The sequence below is a fragment of the Phalacrocorax carbo genome, chromosome 2 (assembly GCF_963921805.1).
Source record: "Phalacrocorax carbo chromosome 2, bPhaCar2.1, whole genome shotgun sequence".
NCBI lineage: Eukaryota > Metazoa > Chordata > Aves > Suliformes > Phalacrocoracidae > Phalacrocorax > Phalacrocorax carbo.
Genome location: NC_087514.1, coordinates 59,065,066 through 59,077,463, shown reverse-complemented (window position 1 = coordinate 59,077,463; position 12,398 = coordinate 59,065,066). Strand labels below are relative to the sequence as shown.

The 12,398-nt window shown below is 40.0% G+C and overlaps 1 long non-coding RNA gene across 1 annotated transcript; it reads right to left on the bottom strand.

Annotated features, from left to right (window-relative positions):
• Positions 1–1,173: 1,173 nt before the first annotated feature.
• Positions 1,174–12,137, bottom strand: LOC135312309 (uncharacterized). Its single transcript, XR_010371880.1, has 3 exons — positions 11,996–12,137; positions 4,060–4,119; positions 1,174–1,380 (listed from the first exon to the last, which is right to left on the bottom strand). It is a non-coding gene; the product is annotated as an uncharacterized LOC135312309 (long non-coding RNA).
• Between the last annotated feature and the right edge of the window lie 261 nt (positions 12,138–12,398).

The window sequence follows — 12,398 nt, the reverse complement described above, 5'->3', positions numbered from 1 at the left end:
CTGCACGTTGAATAACCTGTTATTCAATAACAATAACCACTGAAAAGAGATGTGATAAAGAACTTGGCAAGGACAGCCCATGTTGCAAAAGAGAAGAAAGTGGAAAAATAAGCCAGTCTGTCAGCATGTTCTGGAATGCTACCAGCAGCTACGCTTGACATAGATTTCTTAATATAGAGAAAACTCAGTTTTTAAAACACGGAGAATTCTGATGTTATAAGTACATAATCTTCATCGACCTTGCTATAACAAGACAATGAAAAGGAGAGAAGCAGAAAAGGGAGTTAGGTCATTTGTGATGTCCCCTCTATCCTTCCATGAAAGTTGTCATCCCAGTCAACTCATTAACTTTGCTTCTCCCTGAACTTCTTGAACCGTCTTTGACAGCTTCACCTTTCATCACAGAGCTCCCTGTCACTTGGATTGCTCAAGCAGATCAAAACTGCTTGAGGGAAGTTTCCTCCTTTTTTTTCACCTTGCCAACAGAGCAAGAAGAAATGCAATGTCTGAATGAACTCCAGTGTCATACCTTCAAAATAACATGGGTCACTTGAGAGCTGTGAAGTGCCTCTGTCACAGTTTTAGTCTTGTTGCAGTGAAGTTGTATTCAGTTTTGTATCTGCTTATTTCTGTGCCTGTATATTGCTTTACCTTCAACTGCACAGCAAAGGTTTTGAGAAGAGAAACTCTTTTTTGACATAGAATGCCACAAGAAGCCAGAGAACTCGGCAGAGTTTTGCAGAGATGTGCTGTCTGTGCCCTGCAATATTTAGGCCTGCGGCAGCATAATTTGCCTTAGGAAATTATTCTTTCAAAAAGTTTGGAATAAGTTCTTCAGAGGACCAGTGATACCTGCAGCTCAGGCACCACAGGACTCTAAGCAGAAGGGCAAGGCCATTCTTATACAAAACACCCTTCTGCCTCTGCCAGGTTTGGGTCAGTCCTGTTCTGTTCTGAGTAGTCAGTTGCTGTGGGTTAACCTTGGCCAGCAGCTCAGTCCCACGCAGCCACTCACTCACTCGCACCAGTGGGATGGGAGAGGAAATGGAAGGGTAAAAGTGCAAAAACTTGTGGGTTGAGATAAAGACAGTTTAATAGGTAAAGCAAAAGCCACTCATGCAAGCAAAGCAAAACAAGGAATTCATTCACTGCTTCGCATGGGCAGGCAGGTGTTCAGCCATCCCCAGGAAAGCAGGGCTCCGTCACGTGTAATGGTTACATGTGGAGACAAAGGCCATCACTCCAAACATTCCCACTTCCTCCTCCTTTCCTTGAGCTTTTTATCAGTGTCATATGGTATAGGATATCCCTTCAGTCAGTTGGGGTCAGCTGTCCTGTCCGTGTCCCCTCCCAACTTCTTGTGTATCCCCAGGCTACTCGCTGGTGGGACAGCATGAGAAAGACAAAAAAGCCTTGTTACTGTGTAAGTATTGCTCAGCAATAACAAAAACATCAGTCTGTTATCAACACTGTTTTGGTAACCAATCCAAAATGTAGCACCATACAAGTTACTGCAAAGAACATTAACCCAATAAATACTGGTACATCAGTGTGAAGAAATTATATTTGCTTCAGCTATAGGAATTATGATCAATTAAAAAAAAAACAACAAATAAACAAATGAAAAAACCCTTAGTAAATATTATCAGTAAAGTTGAAATGAGAAAACGAGAGTAGCACCAGATGGATCTTTAGTCTCATAAAATACCTAAGCCACCTTGAAAGAAGAGAATGTATGAGAAAATATGCCATTAACTTTCCAAACCCAGAAAGGGGGAGAAATAAGATTGATTTTGTATATAGAACTTTTGGAGGTTTATATTTTTGTGCTTACTGTTCTTTTATACATAAATATATTGTTACAAATGAATGCTTCCTCAAGAACAAGCTACACAGGAGAGAGCAAAATCCTTTCTGTTTACATGGCAAATGCTTGCTCACTTCTTTTGTTCTAACTTTTGCCTCTGCTGTATAGAAACAGCACTTAGCTAAAGTAAACTTGCAGGAAACCTCACTAAGTAAAAGTGGAGAAGCAGGATGTTTTGGCTCCCACTCCTGTATCTCACTTTCAACTGGGACATCAGGAACAGTCAAGGGCCTATACTTCCTCATTTGTCAAATGAAAGAAGCTGAAGTTCCTGAGGCAAGACACTCAAATGCTCACACAGAAGAGAATTAAAAACTATCGTCTTTTTCCCATGACCCTTAGAGTCTTGACATTAATACTGTTCAGGCAATCTAGCAGGATAACACTGGAACAGAGTGTATTTTTGCAAATTTGGGTTAAGATACATTGGCAGAAGTCCACAGCATGAAACTCCCCTAGCAGATATTCTTACAGCTATCCAAAGTCTTACCACATTCCACTGGAGCATCATTCCTTTTCAAAGTTGACATTTGTAGGAAATTACATGTGTTACAGCCTCTTGGGAGTTATTTAACATGTATTAGCTACTCACTGAAGCAGAATTATTCAAAAGAAACAGATAGGTTTCATGTTTTGACAGTTTCCAGTCTTTAAAAAACAGGTTGAACTTTACTGCATAATCTATCTCTCCAGAAAAATCTCCTAGCCCCCTCCTTTGTAGCAACAAAACAGTGAAAAATCGAGTAACACCATCTCTCAACTAATGCAAAAGGAGATAGCAAAATGATAAGCCTGAATACATAAAAATATTTTAAATTCATTCCTTTAGATCTAAAAACCTTTGGAGTAATTTAAAAATTAAATCCTAACTGGCTTCATGGGTCCCACCATTATTGATTTTTCTAAGAAAAAGATAACACAAGACTTCAGCAGTAATATCCTTTCAAATGCATTCGCAGATAAACAGCACTTCCCCATTTGTGCTCCCACAGAAAAGATTACTTAAGACACACACAGAGAAACCCCTGTAACTTCAAAAGGTTCTCATATATTGCTTTCAGGGTATAAGACAGTTACTGGATGGAAAAGTTTTATTCCTGGTAATTACATAAGAAAATATCTCAACATGGCAGCTGTGAGCCTCTCTCTCCAGCATTTTGGAGCAATTCAGTTGGGTATAGAAAATTAGCACTCAAGTCCAGAGTTCAAGTCTGTAAGAAGAGATCCAGTGTCTTTTCCTTTTGGCAGCTGTTGTTCAGATGCTTTGGTGACCATTCTGAGGTAAATAAGATTTTCAGTCATGAAAGTGCTTATCACAACATAGGACGAGTTACAGCAATATAGTTTCAACTCATGAAGGAGCAAGCTGCTACATGAGACCCAATCATTTGGCCAGCTACAGATGACATAATTTTGGATCTTGTAAAGCTAGTGAAAAATGAGGAAGTGCATTCAGAGAAAATATATGGAACTTTAAAACTCTCACAATTTTAACTTCTATTTCAAACCAAAAAAAACCCCTTTCAAACCAAATAAAATAATTTTTTCCTTGTTCTTTTTATTCCTTTTAAACTTTTTCTTCCCCAATAATTTTGGTAAAAAAGACAAGCCAAGCATCAGCAGGAAGAAATAGGAAAAAATACTCCTTCCATTATAAAAAATTGTGAAGCTTCATAAAGGTACATTTGAAGCTGAAAATATAATGGAAAATATACGAAATTATCACCTTTTACCCTTTTTTGAGAAAGGCTTTTGCAGTGCCAGAACTGTCCTGTACTGCTAAAGCCAAATCATCCTGTTAAAGTGTCTTAGCTTCAATGGCCTTTGTATAGGAATGCTTCTGTAGCCAGGGGGTCCCTGGTCACTTCATAGGAAATGACAGGCAGAGCCTGAGACCTAAATGTGAAACCTCAACACAGTCACATTTCATAAAAATGGGTTACAAAGCACGACAAGTTTCAGAACCTTCATTTCATAAAGCATGTTTGTCCTCCTGTGGACAGTCATTCAGCTCTGGTTTGAATGGAAGACTTCATCCTGTTCCAGTAAGGAGTACTCCAAAACCCAGTCTGCAGACAAATGCTCCAAGCTGGGGCAGGGTGGGTGGGGGAAACTCTTTGGAGTGAAACAGGTAGTAGCAGCAACTATGTCTTGGGAACATTTTTCCTTTTGATCAGCTCTCTTCTGCTTACATTATTTTCGAAGTAACTGCAATTGACTCCGTGAGTGCTTCAGGAGCATCCACAGCAAATCTAGGTTAGGAGATAAGAAGATCAACTTAAGCACATTATCGAAGGTGAAAAAACATTCTAGCATGGCTAGTGGCTGTCATAAGGCATGACAAGGCTCATCTCAGAACAACCAGGATGCACGAGAAAGCCTCCATGGTCAAGGTCCTAAAGACACTAACATCCCAAATAGCCCAGCAGTAGACAAAAGACAAAAATAAGCAGCTTACCTGTGAAACTGGTGGATGGGCAGAGTATGCTGTTTTCTTTCTCAAGGTGAGAGAAAAGCAAGGTCATTTTACTAACTGTGGAGAGGAGCAAGGGATGTCATGCTCCAGTTCTATGATCGTAAACGTTTTGTCATTAGAGCCCCCGCAGACACCCTTTTTTAGTAGGTCTTGTGTCCTGGGAGTCTCTCTGAAGCTGTCGCTTTGACAGACAGCCATGCCTGCACTGGCCTTGCCACTCTGGTCAGCTGCTGCACAGCCCTGTGTAATTCCTTTCTGTACCCTATGGCTACTTTCGCAAACTGTCATGCCCCAGTTGCCTTAATCCCACACTTCAGTTGTCATTTCTCAGACAGACTATGTAATTAACTCTTTTCTTCTTTCCCTTCAAACCAACCCATCTACTTCCTAACACAATGTTGTTTCCCATTTTTGGAAACAATTCCAATGTGTTAGACTCTCTGCTATTTAAGCACTCAGATTATACAGAGGATAATTATGAGGTTGGTAAATATTGAAAAGCTACCTTCCAAAGCAAGAAGGCAACACCATAGACAAAAGCACAAACGTTAGAGGAGAAAAAAAAGTTGCTAAGCAAGTCTGTGTAAAACAATAACATTGTTTTAATTAAATTGTGAGCCTGCCCCATAGGCTGTAGCACAAGAGGCTGGCAGAGGCAGTAGGAAAGTTTGTACTTTTCCTCCAGTGGTGAAAGTTCACTACTTACTGAAATGTATTAAAAACTTTCCTACCCCTGCATTGGCTCATACATGGTGATGGTTCGTGTATGAATTATTCTGTGTTTCTATTACATAAAGCAGGAGGGTGAGGTTTGCAGTTATAGCATTTACTAAAGTCACTTTATTACAATCCTCACCCTGATCTCACTTTCCAAGCCAATTAGTCTGGTGGCACTGGATGGATAAAGAGCGATGACATGACATGTTCAGCTCAGTGCTCTTGGGATATTTGCTTGGTCATAACTGGGCAAAATTACTTCCTACTGTGTCTCACACTAAGACAGTAGGTAGTGCTTCTCACTTCCCTTTTCCATCATGAGGGGAATGCATGAACACGACACAACTGGAACAAGAGAAAAAATTCAGTCCCAGAATTTTCCTTTGTCTTCTTGCAGTAGTGTAAGCGCCTTTATTCCCACTATGGCCAGGCTGCAACTTTCAGTCTAGACCACAAAGGAGGAGAAAAAAAACTGCTTCATGTACAACTGGGCTGCAAGTTTTTGAACTGAAATAAGTAGAATAATACACAATGTGAAGTGTCCCCCAGCAGGATTCAAATAGTTTGCCTCTTCAGCTCTCCATCCGTTTTAAAAGCCCATTGGACTCCCAGGAAATCTGCTGTTGGATTGAGATGAGTATTTTCATGTATTTTATTTCTAATGGCTGAGACTGTCTTTGGGAAATTCCTACCCTGCATTTACTGCATTTCCACTCACTTTTATCTTGAGAAAAAAAAGGCTGAGGCATAATGGTTATTTTCATTCATCTTCTTTGAAGTCTATTGGGAGAAAAACAATCTAAATCAGAATATTTTAACACTATAGTAAGAATTTGCAAGAAACAGTCATGGGGGAAAGAATATCTCTGCAGTCCCCAGTAATGGCTGACTTTTATTTTGTCACCTAACCATGGGTTATATAATGGTGTATGCAAAATGAAGATCAGCATAATACCATTCATATAACTGGCCCTTCAAAGTCCTCCCTGTATTTCATCTTGCCTAGAGGACAAAAATGTACCATCAAAAGACATCTGGAACATGTTTCTTCCTTCCAAACATCCTGCCTGCTGCATAAAGATTCATGATGGTTACTTACATATTTGCCAATGAACTTTTCACTCAGAGTCTTTGTACCACACCACCCCTCACTGCTCTTCCTGTGCCAAAGCCACAAAAAGTCAAGGTGTTGGTAACTCCTAATGGCCCTGCAATCCCTGCTCTGCGGACAGAGAAGTTGGCAAAACAGTCTGCGTCCAGGGACCTCAAACAAGTTTTAAGAGGACCCACTACAAAAATCTGAGTAAATAGAAACTTGCACTGTACAAGCACTAACAAGTAAAGACATCTGTTTGAAAATAATTCTTAACCAGCTAGATTATGGGGCTACTAAAATGATATGCAGGCATCATAGATGTTAGTATTAAACAGGAATTTCTACTCAAACCAAACTGAACATTAAACACACACTTGGAAACTTCAGAACTGCTCTAGAACCCATAAGTAAACACTTCTACTTATTTCTAAATGTATTCCAAAGGAGTTCTCCCATCCCAATCAAGAATTATTATATCATTTATCTTTTAACATTTTATTTACACAGTTTGCCATCTGATGGTTGAATGGATGCCTAGAATGACAGCTCATCCTTTTACTTGTGGGAATTTAAAAATGAACATTGACAGGTGTGAATTTAAGATGATTTTTATTATTCCCTTGCATTATTCCTCCTCCAAATTTTGTAATTCATTGCTACCTATATTAAATATTTTGGAGGCAGCAAAAATACACAAATAACCAAAGCTCTGGATGATTAGAGATGCAGTAACCATAACAAATGCAAAACTAAATAAGGTTAATCATAGTTGATTCAAATAAGGTTAGACAATTCCAGGAAATTAGTTGATTAATTAAATGTGTCATGTCACTGCTAAATCTGGATAAATGCATTTTAACATAAATTATTCTATGAGCTTAATTCTTCTTTCTGTTTTTGTTTTTTTTAAATCAATTAATTATACCCTCAACACTTCTCAGTTGAAGCAAAATTTTGTACAAAGCTACTTCACAGTTCAGGCTCTTCTCTTGTACCGTGATTTCTGATTCATTTCTTGTGTTAACCTTTGTATAGTTCTGATGTTCTGGTCTTAACCCAGTCTCATGAAAGCTTCTAGTGTGAACCTCCACGTCTATAAATGTAGGCAAACTTCTTTTGGACCATATTAAGAAGAACAGAGTTATCACTGTTCATTAGCTTTCTTGGGAAAAAGACCAGAACATTTGCTGACTTTCCATGAAACTTAATTCAAAATTTTAAGACCAGAACAGATTAACATGATCAACTAATCTGACTTTCATAGTAAAGGCCATAAAAATCTCAGCCTGTGATTTCTGCATCAAAGAGACAGAGGTATTAATTCCTCACTATTAACAACTCAGTTTCAGCAAGTTCTTGCCACAACTGTTTTCACAGCCTCTCAATTTATTATGTTAATAAAACAGTGGCACCAGACATGAAAATTCCTATTTCCACGTCTGATTAAGAATTTACTCCATTGATAGTATCTACACAGTCCCTTTACTTGTGTTTTCTTGCTTAATTCTAGCTCCAAAATGAAATACGTCCATACTATATGAAGAAAAGGCAGAGAATAATGACACTTTGCAAAAATAAATTACATAAGGAGCCATCTAATATCATTAGGCACTTAAATCTTTCATGTACAGAGTATGGATACAGTGATCCAGCTAAGCAATTTACTCAGGGTACATCTACTCCTTGCCTTGGGCCACAGTGCAGAGATCTCTGAAGCAGCCCTAAATAAGCTGATGCCAAGACTGTGAGAAGCATAACAGGCACTGACGCTGCTGTCACTTAGCCCAAATACAATACCATATTTAGTTAGCTAGATTATCTGGGAGCCTCAAGTCAGTCCCTGAGCCATATTTTCCTTTGTTATGCAGGGATATTGAATCTAGTCATGGGATCTCTAGCACTGTCCTCTTACCCCAGAGTCATCAAGTATGCAAACAGCCCCGCAGATTTCAGAAAGGCAGTTTACATTTGTAAAGAGCAGACCGTTCTTAGGAGTTTGCTTGAACTTGAGACTAAATCAAGAATGCTGCCATGAAGTTAATAAACAGCAGGTGCCAGTTAACTACAGACCTTTTCAAAGGAAAACCTGCAAACTGAAAAGGATGCCCTCAGACCATCTGACTGCAGACAGACTAGGGGGATTTTAGACCAGATGGCTACCTGTAGGGTACTGTAAAAAGCTATACTTGTTTTCATCCATCACTGATTTTCTTTTTCCCTCAGGATGAATTAATTTTAAATTTAGTCTGTTTCTGCGTTCAGAGGAGTGTGTTACTGCAGGAAGCACAAGCAGTGCTTATCACTAGCTGCTATGGAAGTCCATGGTTACTTAAGGAAGAAGTTCTCAGTGGACCCATAATGCTACTAGACTGGAGCAGTAGGTTGGTGAAAGAGTAAAACTGGAAAGAAAACCATTATAAGCACAACAAAAAACTGCCTCATCTGCAGCACAAGCAATACAAAACAGTAGTAGAGGATCACTGAGAGTAATCAGCAACAGCCCTAATGTCCCCAACAAATCGGGAGTCAAATGTGCCTTAGTAGAGAAGTAGAAAAGACTTTAAGTGATTCCTACCCTATACAAGAAAAGTAATTTCTGTAGAATAGAAATGGCTTCCATTGGTTTTATAAATACCTGAAGTTGTAGCAAAATATTAGCTTAAAACTGTGGATGTCATTAACAAATCTCCGTCTAATTTCCATGTGCTTGCACATTGAAGAGCAATAAATGGTGTTTTGTATTCTAACTTCCCTTTTTGCAGAGAATTTTCGAACTCCCCCAGAAAACAATAGGGACAATTTGACACAACCTTCTGTCTTTGCCTTGTTTGTGGTTTTGCCAAGGCACCTGTGTAATTAATAACATGTTTAGACTACCAGTGTCCTTTCTAATCCTTGAGCTACAGTCTGAGCATGGAGGGTGCTTCCCTCTGGAACCACTGAGCCCTACACTACAGGCCAAAAGTGAAAGAAGGGGGATGTCAATGCTCATATCAGAGTATCTGGTAGGAATTCCAGGGTCAAAACTGTTAAGTTGAACAATCAATAGTTTGTCAAGTTGAATTACATTGGTCACTTCAGTCTAGAGGTACTTTGCTGTATCTTTGTAGGAGTGATATCCTGCCTCTGCCTTACAAAGTTTCCCTGTCTGAAAAGTATGTCAAAAGAAAGCAGATACTATATTGAAAGCACAGTTAAATTAAAACTTCCATAGGAAACTGTAGAAACCCATTAAGCACAACTTTTAAAGTGTGCTTCCCCTGTGGCCTGGCTTATTAGAAAAGCAATGCCATTCTAATAAAGCCTTACTTTACATCAGCTAAGTCTGCTGCTAACATCCAAGTCAGCAGCAATGAATATGACACCCTTAAGCCTTGAAATCCTATTAACTGTGGCTGTTTCAGTTAATTAATAAAGAAAATGGGTTGTATTTGGTTTGTTATCAGAGGACAGTCCTAAGAAGTACAAGCATTTCAAAGGACCAAGGATGCATTAATAGGGCCTACTAGTGTGCAAAGTGCTCTCAAACAGTTTGAAAAAGCCTCCAAACACTTTCAGGTCCTGCAAGTCGCCATGCCCCACTCCCTATCCTTAACCTATGTTTTAGCAATGTATTTATTTATTTATTCAGATTCTATTCACTGCAGTGATCACAGATGCTGCTTCAGAGTTTTCTGCAAAGAGATTCTGTACCTGTTACAAAGATACCACTCACGGGCTGCTGGCCACAGCCCAGAAACTAGGGAAAAAATAAAAAAAGATAAAGGAATACACCCAATTGTCTTTATCACCCTGAGGGATCAACCTCATCAGCAAACACTGCACTGGTATCTGAATACTTCCTTCTGTGTTTTCACTGTGTCTGGGCTCCAGGGGAGGGGAGGAAGACTCAGGGCTGGAAATCCACCTTCTGAGAGCAGGAAATACTCTGCCTGCCCTTGCAGCCCAGTGGGGACTCCAGAGTCACGACTGGTATCACAGCACAGGGCATAACCCTTTCTCTCAGGTTTGGTACATGAGAAAAAATAGCTTGCGACTATCCTACCACATCATGTTACACCATGGATGTCTTTTTGGTGACTCAGAGGCCAGTTCTTCAGATTGTGTGGTGACTTCACAGAAATGCTTCTTAACCGCAAAGGGATGAAATCAGTATTTTAGAGCTCTACCTTCATCTTTAACCTCATCTTTAGCTCTCTACCTTCACCCTCAGGGTGATACTATGCTTCTGCAGGCAATCTTGTAGCAACAGTTGGTGATTTCATTCATTAGTGTTTGCAAAATACTTTGAGACTCTCAGAAAGGAGATGCTACTGGATTCTAAAATTTTGCTTAATTAGCTCTGTTCGGAAGTTATTTTACCCAGTCAAGTTGAAAGATTAAAAATATCATAGAAAGGTAAACTGTGGTACAAAACAAAACAAAAATCAGTTTGGAGATGGTTGAATACCCCCCTATTTCTCTATGGAGAAGGCTTATTACATCTCTTCCAAAGTGCATGACTGTCAGGGCCCCACGCATACCCCCCTCCCAGGGCTGGACTGTGGGGGGCGGGGGGACCTGCTGCAGGCACTGGTGACCTAGGACAAGGTCTGGGAGCAGCCTTCCTAGGGCCTTTCCTCTACCAACTCTGTTAGTTCACCACAGATTTCCTTCATTATTATTAGCCATATTCTTGTCATTACATGCTTTTTTTTCACAGCACTAACAGTGGAAATTCACTGGCCATTTTTAATTCAGCAAATTTTAATTTTAAAGTAGGTGTAATCCCAGGTGTCCAGCCTCCCTGGATCTTTCTTTGCTCTGGTTCTTCACTGAGTATTAAACCTTTCATTATTCAGTCCAGTTATTTATTACCCTCTTTACAAATTCAGTACTATCTTCTAACTGACATTTTCAATGAAAGGTCATCTGAAATACACACCGTGTTCCTTGTATCACCTGCCTTCACCTCTAAAGGTCCACCAGAGCTAATGTTGTACTTGTCATCTATTTACTCATTACATTGTGCAATAGGCCTTTGATCCCCAGCTTGTCTGTATGCCAGGACTGCCTCCTGAGAGGTAGCTCTAGGGTGGCTTTCCTCTTTTCCATTCCTTTCTAATTAAGGTGGACATGTTTTCAATATCCTCCACTCTAAATACAGTTCCAGTGTATTGCTTAAAATGCCACAGCTAAGGTCAGTAATTAATCGCACATGACTGGAGCACCAGGCATGTGGCCAGCAAAACCAAGGAGCTGAAAGAGGAGCTGGGACCCTAAATCTGCCTGTCACCAGTTTTACCTAAAGTTCTCGCACATTCCAGTTTTCTGGAAGCTGAGCACTTCCGCATTGGGCTACAGACTGCAGATCACATCTTAAAAATAAGTTGTCCAGTCAAAATCAGCCAAAAAGATGTTTCTCCACTTGTTTCACCAGGGGGACTGTAAGGCTTTTGCAGAGTGTAACTAAAACAGCAGGCTACACATCAAATACTATTTTTACCTTTGCAAAGTTTTCCTTCAAAAATACACCTCCAGATTCAGAGATGGCTGTGCCAATGTCCCTTTTCATAGTGAAAACCTGAATATTTAGCAGCTTCACTGCTAATATTAGCATCTCACAGCTTCACTGTGAGATGAAAGACCTGGACTTCATTCAAGGACTTACCTCCTACCTCTTCATTTTTTATGCACTTTATGCAGGGACACGAACTGTCATTGAAACTGCACTTGAAATTCAAGTCATTCATCTCTATCCTCTGCCATTTGAAAGAAGGGCTTTTTAAGCACATGCTTTACAAACTGTGATTACCAAGCAGACCACTTAAGCCCAGGAGAAGTCGGAGGTTTAACCTACCTTTTCCAAGTGTGTTAAGCATGTTCCCTATGAGCTGATTTTGCAGAGACCCCCAGTCAGAGCACTGGATCCTGGCGGCCCACTGTGGACCGCTGCAGTATTGGTCAGAGGAATGTGAGAAATAAATGTATTTGTTGTCACACTGATTTTCCACTAATGTTTGAGATATTGTTATTTTCCTTTCCAAGGAAGATGGAGCTAAAGAGCTACCACATCCTGAATACCTACCACATCCCTTTGTGGGGAGAAGATGTCTTCATGACAATACAGGCTGGGGAATGAAAGGATTGAGAGCAGCCTTGCAGAGAAGGACTTGGGGTACTGGTAAACAAAAAGCCGGACACGAGCCAACAATGTGCGCTTGTAGCCCAGAAGGCCAAATGTATCCTGGGCTGCATCAAAA